A 12,810-nucleotide genomic window follows, 5' to 3' on the forward strand; every position below is an offset into this window, starting at 1 on the left:
GGAAAGTTTATTTTTGCAGGATGGGGAGGGGTTACGTCTTCTACTGTTGCTTTCTTATCACTCTTGAGAGACTTACAAGGTAAACATTAACAGTTGTAGCTTTTTCTTCTTTTTTTAGCTTCTCCGTTCACAAAGAGTGTTCTGAAAGCTGTGTACTTATCAGATATATGCAAAAAAGTAACAGTAACTGTGAACTAATGCTAAAAAATCCAGCTTCTTCCATCATTGTTTCATTTCCCCCGTTCATCTTTTCATTCATTTGCACCTTAATTTTGTGTTCACGTCATGTGTCGTTTCCATCTGCCCTTTCCTGTTCTGTAAACTGTAATATGTCCAAAAGACACGTCTCTGTAATGCAATAATTCGCTGCACCTTCTGAACAAAGAGCAATTCCTAATTATCCATCTTTCCTTCAGCAGCATACAAACAATTTCCTTCTTTTGATGTCCCAGTGACCCGATGTCCCTTCTTTCTTTTCCCAGTAAAGAGGAAAAGAAAGTCCATGAAGCCATTCCTGTCATAGAATCCATAAATATATGGATGTGATTGGTCAAAAGGGCCACATCTACAGTCAGTCGTAATCAATCCATGACTAACACATGCAAGAATCCTATCAATATAATTTAGCCAAGATGACAAATTTTTAAAAATGATGGAGATTTATACTGGTCTTAGGAAAGTAGCTCATTGTATCTTGTAATGTATAGAAGCCCTTTGTTTTTCTGGATGAACCACAGACTATTTGATTGCTTCGTTTTAAAAGTCTCAAGATTTGTGAATTCCTAGTGAGAACCATTATTGCTGGAGCAACGCTCAAAAGTTAGAGCTTGAAGAGTGTTTCATGTGAATTGTCGCTGGCTTTTTCTTTGTGTCATGTTTGTGATCTGTGTTTCCTCCATCTACTCAGGTATAGCTCTCTTAACCTGTGCCCATCTGTATCTGGTCGCCCATGCTTTCTCAGATATGACAAACTGAAGGACTAGAAAAAAACACTGAAAAAGGTTTTCTGTGAATACCATGTGCTCTGTTTTAGGGTTCCTTCTACAAAACTGCTGTCCTTGCTTTGTTTTTCCGAATGTGCTCCCTTGTCTTCTCCTTGTATTTCTCCTCACCTTTCTTCTCTGTCCCAGTAACTGTATCTCACTTTCTATGGGACACCATCCATCCATTCTTCAAGCCAGAAAACTGAAGCCAAAAAGGAAAACGTGTAAATTAGAGCACCTTCGCATTGGAAAAACAAAAACTATTGGCCTGACAGTGGACTTCGCTGAGGATGAAGATAGGAATGGACAATAAAAAGAATAAAAAAGAGGGTAATGATATGTTGTAAACAGATGCAGATGAACAAATGTGTTGAAAACTCGTGTCCTGAGTGGATTGTCAGCTGAGCAGCATCAAAGAGAGGAGATGGAGGAGGAAAAGTTTGGGCAACACAGAAAGTGTTGGAGGAGGAAAGAAAGAAGCACAAATCGCTTCTCCATGTAAGAATGTGTCCCTCACTATTGCTCTCTTGCACTGTTTGCTTCTTCTGTGTACTTCCTCACATACTGTGTTTCGGTGTGACATCGTGTTATCTTCTTTGTTTTTTTATATTGTGTTCTTCTCATCTTTCTTTTTCATAGCCTTTGTGAGCACCACACCTGGGTCAAAGAGTGTTTGTGAACACTAACTATGGCTTATTCTATCCCACACAGGTGCAGGTGACTTATAGTTTGTCATTTGGCCAAACTGGGCCAAATTAATAAATAAGGCAAACACTGCATGTCTGATGGTTAAAGTGGGATTCATTTTTAAAAATTCCAAAACTACTGTTATTTGGCCAAGGTCTGGTCTGTGCTTTGCGGGACACATCAGCTGAGATGTTCTGCTTTCAGTTCTTAGTCTGAATTCCAATCCAGTCCTGATTGGCTGCAGTCCTCTGCTTTGAGCGCTGAATCTCTTCAATTTCACTTTCAGTCTCCGAGCTCAGTGTCTCTCAGCTCCTTGTCTGTCGTATAAGTATTTGTTCCATCAGAGGTGTAAATAGTCCCCTCGAAGACCTCTGCATATTGTTACATATCTGTGTGTATGTGGGTCACAGAAAGAAAAATGTGTGACATTCATGCTGTGGTATCAGTGTCCTTGCATGTTGGCTGGACTCTGTAAGCTTTGTGATGAAATCTTTTTTTCTCCTTTGCTTTTCAGTGTGTTTGGGCTATTATTTCCTTGCGTTGATGTGTCAGGTTTCAGTTTCCGTAATGTACAAACAACTTTTTACAGCCAACACTGGAGATCAAACATAAACAAATCTTTCTCTATTGTCTAACATAGATATAGGTAATGCTAAAGGAACTCTCACAGCGACTACACTACACTAAAAAATCTGCAGCACAGGGGCAAAAACAATACAGAGCAAAAAGGAATGCAGATCCACAGAGAATGGAGAAATAAATTCCAAGCGAATGTGTGAGGTTGAAAAGGGACACCGAGTCAAGGAAAAGGAGAAAAGCGACTTAAGTGAGAGATATACGATACAGTCATGTGAAAAACTAAGTACACCGATTTCTGCTTAAGTAGTAATTAACAGCCAGGTGCTGCTAATCAAATCCGATTCAGTGTCAACAGCGTGACCACCTTTATAAAATGTTCTCAATTTGCTGGTCTGGAGCATTCAAGTGTTTGTTCATTTCAAAAAGGAAAGACAGTAACTGCAAATACAGACATACATGTCGGACTCCACAGGCTTCTGTTAGATTAAAAGTTAAAGTATGGCGTGTAATGATTGGCAGGAAAAAGCTGTGTGTGGCTTTGCCCAAAAAGTTGATTTCGTCACTCATCCAAGTGACTTCTTCAGTCTCGGCTGACTGTTTCCCCAACCTTATAAACAGCACATTTACACAACGACTGAAACCAGCACCACTGAAGGAACAATGGCTAGAAGGTCAGTTCCTTGATCATTAATATGCACATTGGCATGACCATTGATCAACAACCACTGATCAAAGCTCATTGATCAAAGGCCATCAATCAATGACCACAGAAGAAGTCACTTGGATGAGTGACCAAACGTTTCTCCCACTGAAAACGCTACGTTCAGGTCAACAGAATCAGCCTTTTGGGATTTCCTTACCTGGATGATTGAGCATGCATCAAGACAAGTATGGCTTAGGTTTGCAAAGTTGCATCTGAACAGATCACATAAAGTGATGCACAGACCAAAGTGGAGACTGACCACACCGCATGATTTGTATGTCATTGAATGAAATAAATATTTGATCGCCTACAGTCAAGGCAGAGTTCTTGCTCCCAGAAATTGGTTGTGTTGGTGGTTGTGGCAAACAGATTATAATCAATCAATCAATCAAAACAAATGACAGATACTCCTACTTTCGGTTTATGTGACTAAAGCATAACTATCCACATAATCAGATTATTTCATTCCAACCTTTCCACCACCTGTCAGGGACAAGATTGTCCACGGAAAGTGCTTACCCTATTTCATAGCAGATATATATTTTACAAGGTCCTCCTTTGCAAGAAGGCACACGTACAGACCCATCTTAAGTTTGGGAAATGTTGCAAGGCAACCAAGGCAACAAAGGAGAGGTTAAAGAAGAAGTAAATATAAGTCATGCAGTTTTTCTTGATTTGTGATTTATATTCTGTCTCAATCAATTAAAATGACCATAGAAATTAGAGAATGTCCGTTTCTTTTTAAACAAACTTTTACATTCAGCAGGGGATCAAACAATTGCCCCACCCACTGTATATAGCAAGTATTTTAGAGTCAAGGTTTTATGTCTGATAACTAAATCCTGGCCCAAATAGGGTTGTGCAACAAACCAACATCAGAATGGCTGAAAAGGAAAAGAATCAAGGTTTTGCAAACCTAAGTAAACTTAAGCAACACCATAAAGAAACATGGTTCAAAGTTCCCCGAGAACAATGTGACAGACTGATAAAGGCAATTACTTTAAGTTACAGCTGCTTGAAAGTTGTTGTAAAGGTGCTGAACCATGGGGTGTACTTAGTTTTCCACAGGAAAGGCAACTGACAATTTTTGGAGGGTAAAAAGAGTTAAATTCAAAATGTATCAAGAAAAAGCAAAACTCAACCATGTACTTAAAAAAGAGAGAAAACTTTAAGAAAAATCCAAAACATATTGAACCTTAAAGATCCAAATAAATCCCCTTCCCATTGTTGCTGAGCCTTATATTTCTTTGGTAACTGAACTGATATCATATTGAAATATTACTCATCCCATCAACCCCGAGACTATCATAATGTCCCTGATTGTTTCTCCAAGAATGTATAAATCATGATCACTCATGGTTCAGATTGTTTGGATTAGGGTTGAAGTCAAAGTGAAGTTTAGTGAGAAATGAATGCTTAATCATGCCTGAGGTGGGAAATTGTATTTTTGAAATATGTAAGTAATCATCTACTGGACTAAGACATTAGAGAAATAATTATTATAGGTCTTTTTTTTTCCCAAAAAAGGTCCAACAGGAGGCTGTCTGGGAGAATCACCCAGAAGCAGTTTGCTCTTTGTTTTAGTCATCGTAAAACAGGAGTGGTGTAGGAAAGCAAACAAAACAGCAACAGAAGCATGGATATAAATATCAGCTCAAATCCCTGCATCAGAAAACTGCGCGCTAGGCACCAAAAGTAAAAGATTTTACAGAAAAACATATCACGATGTATTCTGTTAACGTGATACTTTTGAAAATGGTCAAAGTGGAACTAATTATGTCATTTAGTCCAGTAATTCTCTGCCCCTCCTATATTTTTGTAAATTTTCTCAAAGACTGGAAAGGATTATTATATGTGCAAGTACAGCAGAATTCAATGAAAAATATTTTAAAATCACAACTTTAGTTTGTAACTTCTGTTCCAATCAGTTTAGGATAAATGCCGTTTTTCTTTTTTTAGCAATCATTGTGTTTTTCCTCTGACACTGATATTTGTCTTTAAATACATTAAATTAATTGTTATTGACAAATACAATAACCCACAATAATTCTTTCATTCTTAACAACAATCATATTAACATAAAACCAGGTTTGCCAGTTACATACTTACTGTTATATCTGGTAGTTGCTGTGTGTGTATATTCAGTTATATAAATTCAATCAAGGATTTATTGTAACCATGGTGATACCATTTTTCAAGGTTTAGGAATAAGTTTGAACTGCTGGTGTCGCCAAAATACCCCAAAAGCAAAGAAAGCATTACTTAGCCATTAGCATCATTACAATGAATGAGTAAATGATATTTGGTCCACATGAAATCTGAAACATAAGAAAGACATTGAAAGAAATGACTAGGAAAGCTCATCCATTTTCATTGTTTTCTTTAACACATTTTGTTGCCTTTAGGCTTTTTGATGCCCCACACTGACTATTCCAAGATCTGGTGTCACATATTTACTTCATCTCCTCACAAAATTCTCTTTTCTTTTTCCCTTTCAGTGCTGAGTTTTTAACAAACTCACCCATTCCTCTACAAGAAGAGGAAAACTATTAACTGTAAACTGCTGCTCGTCTGTCTCTGCTGATGGGATTCACCGTAGAAACTGGGAGGGAGATAGAGAGAAAGAGAAGAACAACAATGGTGTTCACAGTTCCATCATCACATGCAACCTAATGGAGAAAGTGGCTGTTAGTAAATGTAAGCCATATTAACTTGGAAGACCAAACAATTTCACATCCTCTGAACTGATTTCCAGAGCGAATGGCTACATAGATTCTCTCAGCTGAGCTGCCAGAGGGCTTCCTGCCCGATGGTCTTGTATGTGGAAACCTCGTGTCTTCTGGATGTCTTCGGTGTTTTAGTCACAATTTTATGTAATTTAGTTGTCATATTGCTTTACTTACCTTTTTTTTTCAAGAGACTGCATAAACTGCGACTGATTCCCGGGAATCATCCATTATTTTGGCACTCAAAGCACTATGCAAGGTGAGGGAGTCTATCACGATGTCCAGCGACTGCTAGGCTGCCCTGTTAATCTCAGCTGAGAAACAGCAAGCTGAAGTCAATTCATACATATCAAAAAACAGCAGCTTTCACACTTATATGCACATCACACAGTCATTTATGTTTTATACTAGCTGAATCTCCCAGGAGGCATCGAGACAACATCTGGGGACTTGAAATTCAGCAAGACATCAGCATGTTAGTTCGGATGATGTAACCCAAAGACTACAGACACTTGGATGGATGCATTAGTTGAGATGAACAGAAACACTCAAAGGCACTAAACTGGCCATAAGGTCACATGGCTGTCTTCAGGCATCACTGATGACAGCCATGGGATAGGCCCTCTTTCTCACTTGTTCCTTCTTGAGATTTTATGGTATCTTACCCGAGTACCCCCGCCACCCTTAACTGCATCTCTGCATTGTTATTGCTCCTCCCCTTTAGAAAATCTGCATGGAAATCTGTATTAATGGGGGGAGGGGGGCATAGTTAATTTTTCTTTCAGCATTGTTAGTGTAATGGTAGCATCACTATCATCCAAGATACGTTTTAACTACTTACTGCTAAGGAGCTAAGAAAACATGGTGGAGGAGGATGAGCACCCTCCTCCCAGAGAAAAAGGAGACCATACACACCATATCTGTTTGGAGGTGTGAAACTGAGCAGGCAAACATCTTTTACAAACTATTTGAGGGACAAAAAATGGCAGTGATTGCAAATTAGAAATTCATTTTTCTGACATTGTTTATCAGCATGAATAATGTGCATGACTTTTGCAAGTCACTCTTTTCTCTCATGAATAACAGGGCTAGAAACTGGTTTTTGTGTGTGTGTGTGTGTGAAAATGTAATAATGTTATGTTATATGCAATAGAATGCGTACAGATAAGTGTGTAGGAATAACGATTTCATCCATTTGATTAACATGGTAAAACACCATTAAGAAAAAAAAGGTGAACCCTGTGTAGTTCTCTTTAAGATGTCTTAGGACACCCAATAATATAGCTTTCTTAAATCCAAGAGGAGTCCTCTTCAACTTTTGCAAGTATTTATTCTGCTATTGCTTCAACCTTTCACCTGGCTGCTATTCTGCCTTTTTCTTATTATTACTATCTCTTCTTCTTATTGAAGCCTCTTAGTAGAGTCCCTAGCTGTTAATCTCTACAATCACTGCTGTTTCCGGACTGAAAGTTGTCCATTCAAAGATGTCATTATCCTGTGCAGTCAAACTGAAAAGGTTACGTTGTTCTTTTAGTTACTTTGTCCTTGACCTAAATATTGCTTCCAAGGTCTTGAGGACCTTCCAAAGAACCATCAGAGGTGTGGGGTTCAGGTTACTTCAGGAGAAGGTCTACTGTTGCTTTATTTGTTCGTTTGTACATACTCTCAAAGTAATCCAAGCTGATCAGATGCCTTCATCAGATGAAAAGGTACACAATGCCTCACACTTGATGAGGGGGACAGTCTGACAGACACTGAAAGATGTCATCTGCAGATGTTTGATTTCATGGTGTAGCTTGGACAAATGACTCTTTAAGAGAAATACACAACCCCATCATCACTGTTCGGTATATTTGGTGTATCTTTTTGTCTTGATCTGGAATAACCTCTTTCTTTAATTTTCACAATGGTTCAGGGACAAAAAGAAAAAGAAATACCTTGGTGGAGTTTCTCAAGTTGCATATTTGAATATTTGTTGGCTGAATGAAATATGTAATCACTACATTTATATTACTCTTATCCATGAGCCCATTTCATAAAACTTATACCTGGAGTTTCCATAGTTTTGGAAAAAAACAGCCTGCAAAGGTGCTGGCTACTAATGACCTCGCCTGATGAGTCCATTTATGATATCTTTAGTAGGCTGTCATAGCAAATAGTGTACCAGCTGAAAAATTAGGCTACAAGTTAATAAGTAAAAAGAGGTTGGGAAAACTGTTGTTTGAAATATTTAAAGAGAATTGTGCCAAAATACACTATTTGAGTCAAACAAAGTCTGCTGAAACACTGTAGGAGCAGAGTATGCACAAGTGTAAGACATGCTCCTCTGACAGATAGAAAAAAGATTATTATAAGAAATATGTTTGTTAAATTATCTGGATTTTAATTGTGCCTCTCATTTTTATACTGTTTCATTCATATGAATTGCTCTGTGTTGTCTCTATTATACATTGATTTTTGCTCATGATGCTGGGTAAATGGACTGGTTCATACGTATAGCGCTTTTCTATTCGAGCACTCAGAGCGCTTTATACAGCATGCCTCATTCACCTGATAACAGAAGGTATTTTTCCCATGCCCAAGTGTTTTAATCTAACATTCACTCACATTCACACTCTGATCGATGCAGTGAAGAGCAAGTTGAGGTTATCATCTCACCCAAGTATATCTGAAATGCAGGCTAGAGCAGCCAGGGTTTGAATCTCCCGATTAGTCGATGACCTGCTCCACCTCCTGAGCTGCATTACATTATTATTAGAATCTCTTATTTCATGAACGTCAAAGAAATGACAAAAAAGGCAACTACAAAGCCGTACAAAACAACTAAAGAGAGATTTTAATAACTAAAAAGACAAATAGAACACCCCTTACCCACAAATAGATCCAGAGAGTCTACAGTGATGATGATAATGACTACAATGACAGTTGGAGGCTCATAATAACTGTAAAGAGATTAAAAATCACCTCAAGAGACAAAACAGAACTAAAAACAACTAAAAAAGAGACAATAAATAAAGTTAAAAAATATCAGTGAGAGGCCCAAAACTTTAACAGAAGAAAAAGACGACCATGTTCACCTTCTTATTTTCTTTAAAGTGTCTGACTGCATTCTGACTGGGGTAGATGGAGGGGTAGGAGTGGGCTTTTACATGGCGATGCCTGAGGCCTCAAATTCTGTGAGTAGATTTTTTATTCTATGGCAGACATACAGTAGGACACCAAACGTCAAATCAAAACATAATGAAAAACATGTTTCCTATGAAAAATGTCAAAAATGAAACATTTGAAAAAATCTGTTTATTTGAAGGCAAGCAAGCACTTTCAGCTGAAGTCGCTAAACTCACCTGTCTGCTTATATAAGAGCCACAGAGCTAAAATTAGAGGCCACGTAGAAAAAAAAGATTGATCGTTATCCTGAGAGATTTGAATTTATGTACTATATCTTTAGATTATTGCTCTCCGTGCCTTGCTAATCAATAGCAAGACTCTGCTTTGGAAATACTGCTGTGATATTTAGGATTAATAAAAATGTATGTATATATCCATTTAAACAATACATTTATCATTTATTGCTTAGCAGCCATGGTAGCTGAAGCTGAGGTTATGGATGATGATAACAATATGTTTTATAATAAATGTTACTTTTTTCAACATAATTTATGGTGATTCTTAATTTTGGTGGTAACCCAGGGTATCTCAGGTATATAGTATTCTGTCAAAACATCAGGATGTTAGGATGCTGCAGTACTAAATCCGAGGAATTCAGTGAGTACATGTGGCTCTGTGGAAGTTAACTTGGAGGCTTGAAGTAGATTTTTCTGACTAAACTCAATGCGCTAGCATCTCTGACTTTAGTGATATTGCATGGGATAAGAAGAATTGGTTCCAGTGTTTTAGATCAGTTGTTTGCTTAACACTGTATATTACTTCAGCTTCAGCCGTGTCAAAATGAACAAGAGGATTTTATGTACTGTATTGTAGCTACACCAAGATAAACATCCATCCATTAGTTTTTAAAACTTATGCCAATTGTACTCACTGGAGACGTGATCTGATGTTTTATTTGAAGTCTTGGAATAGTTTTGATTCTATTCCAAAACTAACACAAGTCCAAAAACTGCATAATGGGTCTTTGACGAGTAAAATTTGTTGTGATATTTGGTTCTCTGACATCTTCAGTTTGTGAATATTTAAAATTTTTGCTTTTCGGTGTTTCCAAAATGATGTCTAATCCATTCCACACGTATGAAAAAATGCTTCGGAAGGTTTTGGGACATGAACACAAACCTGTATCACAGTGAGCTTTACCCCATCACCTCATCACCATCGCCAACCACTCCCATAATTCATCAGCCATGTTGTGTCAACCAGGCCACCACTTGTCCACTAACCCACTTAAAAACATAATGAAGCATTAAAAGCCAGTAAAGACTGTTAGATTGTAGAAACACGTAGGAAGTTCTTAGGATAAAGTAATAATGGAACAGGGCTCCCTGGTTTATGTTATTTTTCAGGATTTCCAGTTATGTACATATGTAGGTGTTAAGGTGTTTGTGTATAAAACATGTACGACAGGAATGCTTTGCAGACTGAACTAGACAATGTCCCTGTGCCCAGATGGACCACTAACTAGCCAATAGTGCTACTTTTGCTTTAAACCCAAACCATAATGAATTTTGTAGCCTATACAAGTATTTTAAGTAGTTAGCTAAGTCAGGTTTTTGGTTAGTTAATCCAGCAGGGCTGAGACATGGGTTAAAATTTCAATGTGTAGTGTACATTTGGCCCCATCCTAGAAGAACACAAAATTAGAAAGTGAGTGGTGTGACAGGGCTCAGGTGTGGTAAAAGGTCCTGTGTGCAAAAGTTTAACCCATGTAGAGCAGAAGTTTACATAAATATTTTTCACATTTTAGGCTGAGCTAGCAGGATTATTAAGACAGTTTAGGTCTGGACTAGATAAACTTTTCTTTTTGCAACACTGTGGTGAAACTCCTTTTGCTTGTCTCACCAAATCTAACCGATATACATGACTTTCATGATCTGAATTCAGATTACGAGTGCCAACACTGAGAAAACATGGATAGCTTTAGATTCTAAATTCTCTTCATTTCAGTATGGTTCATGAGTGTAGCCAGTCTGACATCCAGTCTTGCATGGAAATGAGAATTAACGAGGTTGCTGACATGTTTCTAAAAAGTAGAAAAGTGTTATAACAAATAGACAAAGAAATATCACCCTTATCAGTTTTGGAGGATTAGGTTACTTGAAAGCACCCTTTGGCTAGTTCAAAAAGTATCACGAATTAAGTGTGCAAGAGAAGAAGTACAAAGTCAAATAAAAGTCTATGTTGAGGGAAAAGCAAATAGGTTCTATGTTGGCCTGGTCAGTCAAAAGATCATATGACAAGATGAAGACATGTTCATTCCAAAATCTTCATTGTGGTGGTTTCTCTTTTCTGAAGCATTAAAATATTGGTGTCTGTGACACTCTGAGAACTGGGGGTGTCGTGTACACCATGTAGCTTACAGGCTTGTTATGAATTCATAGGCCTAATAAAAGACAGTATCAGGATACAATAGTGATTTAGGTTTTTTTGCAAACAGATCGACAGCTTACCAGCAAACTGATAAGACACCGGCAGTTCTGACAGTCAGTAAAGTCAATACACCATCACCACTTCCAAAGCTATTTGCTTGATTGCTCACAGGATATTTAGTGAATTTTGGCTAGCTCTCCAAGTCTGGGTAAAGTGATCTGAAATTATATGTGGATGTTGTAAGGAACAAAATTAGATTTTATATTCAAACGATCTGACTAGCTAGAATTGATGTAGCATTTTTGTACACCGGCTGTATTAACTGGTCTAGCTTTATTAGATTTTTTTTTTTAAATAAACTGGTAAAAACAGACTTACCATGGTTACTTACTCTGTCCTAGTGCCATTAGGCTATATTATTTGGATAATTAAGTCCACTAGCTTAAAACCATAAACAGTGATAAAAAAGAAATAGGCTTTTATGCTTAGCATGGAGAACTTTTTGTGTCAGTTTTAGCATGTTAAGGTCTAAAACTTCAACCCATATTTTCTGCAGCAACATCTCCATTCCAGGCGCCTTGCCTTTCCTCTATCTTAAACGTCTTCTCCTCTTTGTTCTCTTTCTTTCCTGATGCCTTCCTTCAGTTACTTTAAAGAAGAAGCTTTTTTTTCTTTTTGCATCCCTTGTTCCTGTATTTTTGTATTATATTTTTGGAGGTTAATTCCAAATGCATGCATGAGAAACATCAAAATAATGACGTTAACATAGTGTGAATGACCTGGTGAAGGGAAGCCTCCCCTCCTTTGACAGAAAGCAGTCCTATTTTCTTACTTTTTGTGTCAGATTTTAAAAGAAATTTTATAACCAACAAATAATATAATACTGTAATTTATAAGCCACAGAGGCAGCAGCACTATCTGAAGACAAATGTGGTTTAGATGGTTGATGCACCTAATTCAGATGTCTCTGAACATGAAAGTACAAAAAAATAAAGTCAGTGTCTCTTTTGGTAGGGTGGACTCTGTCACAAAACTCTGTGTTTCTGTCCTCATGATGAGACATCAGCAGCTAAAATACTATTACTATTTAAAGAACTGCATCTGCTTTAGGTCGTTTTAGTTCCACTTTTCTGTTTTTTTGTTTTTTGTTTTTTTGCTTTTTTGTTGATAGTGAAAAGGCAGAGCTAAGAAAGATGACTGCAACAGAAAGATGAGAGGCTTCCCTACATGAATGAATTAGTTACACTCTAAAAAGCTGATCTTGGATCTGATTTTGTTGTCACTGCAATGGAAAGAGAAAAAGAATCAAGAACTGTATAAAATATATCTGAATGGAATGTTAATTATTTACCTTTTTCTAGTTTTGAAACATGTAAAAGAACAAAGGTGAAACTATGAAAATTCAACATTTGTGAAAAAAAAAACTGCTGTCAAACAGTGTGAATGCTGTGAATGCTGATTTGCCTGAGCAGCTCTCCTTCCGAATTGATAGATCATCCTTTAAAAAAGAATAATACTAAAAACAAAATAACAATAAAAAAAATAATTTAAAAAAGTTAATAAAAGAATTAAAAGCAAATGCCAAAATTTTTTA

General features: G+C 37.2%; 1 long non-coding RNA gene across 1 annotated transcript; it reads left to right on the top strand.

Annotated features, from left to right (window-relative positions):
• Positions 1-28: 28 nt before the first annotated feature.
• LOC146710501 (uncharacterized) lies at positions 29-12,810 on the top strand. The gene is made up of 2 exons (XR_014919942.1): positions 29-1,481; positions 5,451-12,810. It is a non-coding gene; the product is annotated as an uncharacterized LOC146710501 (long non-coding RNA).

This window comes from Copadichromis virginalis, linkage group LG4 (genome assembly GCF_057382275.1).
Source record: "Copadichromis virginalis isolate Kocher_CV1m ecotype Utaka linkage group LG4, C_Virginalis_male_GT1.1, whole genome shotgun sequence".
NCBI lineage: Eukaryota > Metazoa > Chordata > Actinopteri > Cichliformes > Cichlidae > Copadichromis > Copadichromis virginalis.